The following is a 4,673-nucleotide window of genomic DNA, read 5'->3' as shown; positions in this document are numbered from 1 at the left end:
TCCAGGCAAGAGCACTAGAGTGGGTTGCCACTGTAGGTAGAAATTACCATGTCTAAGAAAACATACTACTCACTGAGATTGTTTCTATTCTTAGAAATATTTCTTAAAACACCTACTATTTCTTTGAAATTTTTATTAGTCATTTTTATGACTGAAGGGCAGAAGTCACAGAAACAAGACTCTTCATCTACCATTTAAAAAGCTGAATTAAGTATCCTGTAGCAATAAAGGAGCAGCTCCCCTGTACTAACGGCCCCTATGCACTGTTTGCAAAGATACACTGGCTGTGTGAATATCTGATGCTACTTATCAACATTCAAATCTAGAACAAGCAAAACTAGATTTCAAATACTGCTCTTCTAGTAGAACTTCGTCATCTTACTAAGCAACAAAGATATGCTCACTCCTATGAATTCAAATTGCAGGTATTTCCACTTTTGACAAAAAATGACTAAAATGTATCTCCATGAATACCCTGTAAACTTTATGACAAAGTACTTAGGTTCTCTACAATAAATCCTGGTATTTACTGAACAGCTATTCCCAGAGAGGAGCCTAACTTACTGACTACTAAGTATTAAGAGTATAACATTAGATATCAGATAGCCCTAGATTCTAATCTGTCACTAACACAAGTTAATATTCACTAATATAAGTATCTAATAATATTTTTAAAAATCAGTAATGGCATCTCTCTTAAACATTTACTCTGTGATAGGCTCTGATCCCATTGATCAACTGCAGACAACTGAAGAGAAATAAACTGTCCTTAAACACCAGCATCCGTGTGACAGCACTTACCACACTCACAGCATTTCATAAAATATGTTCCATAAACATTCCTTCTGGACATCACTTAGACACCTAGAACTGGTTTCCAATGTTTGATCCAAGATGTGGTAGTTTCCTTTATTTTGATCTTGTTTCTGTCTTTGTTTCCACCTTGTCACATATGTGCCTTCTGAGATCCAAAGATGAGCTTCCATTTTTGCTTTGAACAGTGTGTGTGGTATACATATATATATATATATATATATGTATACACACACACACGCACATATAAAAAAGGAAGAAAAAAATAAAATAATTACAAAAATCTACGAAAAGAAAACAAGGGATGTCTGAAGAACTGGCACAAAGTGTACTACTACACCTGCCAATTCTAGCTATTCAGCTTGCACATGTCAAGACAACATTTTTTGCCAAGAATAATATTGTCTGAAAAGTCTATTGAGGCACATTGACTAGATTTCAGAGTGTCCTTTTAAGCTCAAACTTTGAAATCATCATGTTCAGACAAGGTCCTATGTCATCATAAACCTAGCCAAGGCCTCTGCAATATGATCCTTTTTTAAAAAACAAGATTATTTTACCTGGTGTGGTTTGTTCTGTCCTAAAGGTAGTTAAGTAATATTTTTAGCCTTGTTGTAATATTACTGGGTAGGATCCACATTGACACATCAGAAAATTCAATAATCAAATTCTCTTTTCCTTTCAGAGGCATCAATTATGTGGGCAAAAAGGCACTGCATATGACTGGAAAAGTTTCAAGACAAAAAAAAAAAAAAAAAAAGCCATGATAAGATGATTTGCTTTATCTAAGAAAATTCAAATTCTGAACATTTTTATATTTATGGCCCATCCCAAAGGAGTTAGAATGCAAAGATGAATAAAACAGAATCTGGCAATGTATTATAAACTCAATAACATGTATCTGAACATTTCATAATACAATACAGGTTTGTAACTGACTACTTGCTGAAATGAGTAATAAGTCTTATTTGAAATTAACACAAGAAAGTGTTTTTTTCTGATATTTGCAGGATTTTGAAAATTCTACCATTTTCACACAATCCCATAAATTTTGTGTGACAATGGTAGAATTTTCAAAATCCTGCAAATATCAGAAAAAAAACACTTTGTGTTAATTTCAAATAAGACTTATTACTCATTTCAGCAAGTAGTCAGTTACAAATCTGTATTGTATTATGAAATGTTCAGATACATGTTGAGTTTTGTTTACAAAAGTTAAAAATTTTTTATCTCACTTAAATGCGGAATCTAAAAAATCTGAAGACTAGAATGGTGATTGTTGCCAGGGGCTTAGGGGGTAGAAGAAATGGGGAGATGCTGATCAAAGGTAATAAACTTTCAATTATATGATGAATAAATTCTAAAGATCTGATGTAGAACATGGTGACTACAGTTAATATACGGTACACTTAAAATCTGCTGTGACAAATTTTACATATAGATCTTAAATGTTCTTACTACCAAAAAATAACTCCGTAAGGAAATAGATGTGGTAATTCATCTTACTGTGGTAATCTTCTCACAATATATACTTATTACAAGACATCATGCTATGTACTTTAAAATTATACAATGCTATTTATGAATTTAAATTTATGAATTTATTTACTTACATTTATACAGTGCTATCAATGAAGCTGGGAAAAATTACAAGACTTCTAAAATTAGACATGATTACACAAGTGAGTACCAATGAACCTATGGAAGCAGGGAACTATGTCACATCTCACATGCTTCTATACTAAATCCAGTTTGTCTATCACATAAGCACAGAATACCACAAACAACTCAAAACCAGCAAGGTAGTATAATTATTATACACCAAATTCTTACTTCAATTTTTAAGTCCCAGAATTCTACTGAAAACCACAATAAAAATATATATTGCTATACAATATGTATATCTTTATGGAGCCACAGTGAATGTAATGTGAACATTACAGTAAATTACATTAAATTACAGTAAATGTGAACAGGAAACCAGGAAGTTGTTGTCCAACTACGATTTAGGTGAAACATGCACTCATTCAAATGCAGGTATGTAGGAGAAACTCTTAGGGACATCAAGTATTTACTTCCATGAGGGTCTAAAAACTGACTATGTTGGTATTAGTATGTGACCGCAAAAGAACTCTGTAGAAGCAGATCTAGCAATCCACAACAAAATACCCATACTTCTCTTACACTGTTTTCTTAGTATGTATTCTACAATGAAGAGTTCTCAAAAAAAAAAAAAAATTTCAAGTTCTAAGCAGAGAAAAATACTATTATCACCAAGTAAAAATAATGGAAGTAAGCTTTTTGCATAATCTAGGGTTCTTGCCATTCACCTCTAACTTGCAAAAGAGGCCATCTTTAATTAATACTAGAGAACAAGCAGTCTTTAAATATGCGTACCTAAAGGCTATGCACACCAGCAGATCTATACAAGGATGAGTATTTTCTTTCCAAAAACATAAAAAAGTACCACAAATTATTTAAAGCTGATCCAGAGAGCAGGCTTCTTAGAAAATAAAACTCTCTACATACTTTTTCTCTAAAAAATGAGGGTTGTATATCTGTCATATATATCAGGGTCAATTTTCTAAGAGAATGGTTTGCCTGGGGCTCTGTTATCACAAAGTTTCTTTGTAACATTTACAAACTCTAAAAAAAGTATCACAGGTATTATAAAATCTCCTAAACCAAGGAAGGCTTGGCTGCTTTTGTTCCTTACCTGAAAGTAGCCATTAATCTTAAAAATTTCTTTGGGATAGACCATATAAAGTTGGGGCCAGCACCTGTAGTCGTTTTGAATGCCCCTCTTCTTCCAGAGACTGTTATTTGAAAGACCATGATTTAAAAGCTGGAAAAGGCGACACAGATATAATCTCTGCTGATAAAATCAAAGCAGAAGACAAATTAGTCTACAAGTCTTAAATTACTAAGGAGTTATTACGGGTCTTGAACTGTGGTGTTTTACAAGCTAATTGCTACAATCAATAAGGACTCATTTATTGTCCAGTTGAAACCTTAGCCATAAAACCTAAAACCTCCAACCTCTTCAAGAGATTTCACTGTTCCATATCAACTCTAACTAGACCTAGATATTTGGGCATTCATTAATTATTTATTTGCAAGATATTGTTTACTTCTCTGAACTTCCCACACATCACTAAATGATGCAGCTGGATATGATTGTAACTGGTACTTAACAGTGAACTAGGTTCTTCCCTGGTAGTCCAGTGGTTAAGACACCATGCTTCCAACATAGGGAGTGTGCATTTGATCCTTGGTCAGGGAACTAAGATCCTACATGCTGCACAGTGCAGCCTAAGTAAAATTTAAAGGAAGTGTCCTGGGACCCATACTCTACCACTCATTTAAAAATTTGTAAATACTTACTCACTGGTAGGGAATGATGATTTACTCCAGGATCATGTCATCTCTCTGACCAGACAGGCACAAGGACACTATGTCCAAAAAGGTCATCAACTGAAATAAGCTTGCAAGGAAGGAAGAACCTTCCCATTTCAAATACTTTGATTGAAGAAACAAAATCTAATCCAGTATCAGTTTCCTTCTATAAGATGGCCTTACAAGGCATCACATCCCTACTTTCCTTTGAGTATATATGGCATGATAAAGTAGAGGGGTCAGTATAAAGTTTATTATGTGATACCAGCCAGTGCACAAAGTCAAAATTGTTAAGCTAAAACAACTATCACAACCGTTTTACCATAAGACATAAAGACAAAATAATTTAAATGAGTTGGTTAACAGGATTTACCTCATCCATAATAACTTCAAGACCAGAAAAATCCCAATCTTAATTCTGACCTCTAAAAAACATCAAAAGGCAAAAAATGTACAACAGTACC

The 4,673-nt window shown here is 33.6% G+C and overlaps 1 non-coding gene across 1 annotated transcript; it reads right to left on the bottom strand.

Moving 5' to 3' along the window:
* Positions 1-1,247: 1,247 nt before the first annotated feature.
* Positions 1,248-1,321, bottom strand: LOC129634639 (small nucleolar RNA SNORD107). The gene has a single exon (XR_008705817.1). It is a non-coding gene; the product is annotated as a small nucleolar RNA SNORD107 (small nucleolar RNA).
* Between the last annotated feature and the right edge of the window lie 3,352 nt (positions 1,322-4,673).

This window comes from Bubalus kerabau, chromosome 19 (genome assembly GCF_029407905.1).
Source record: "Bubalus kerabau isolate K-KA32 ecotype Philippines breed swamp buffalo chromosome 19, PCC_UOA_SB_1v2, whole genome shotgun sequence".
Classification (NCBI taxonomy): domain Eukaryota; kingdom Metazoa; phylum Chordata; class Mammalia; order Artiodactyla; family Bovidae; genus Bubalus; species Bubalus kerabau.
This window is presented reverse-complemented; position numbering and strand designations above follow the sequence as displayed.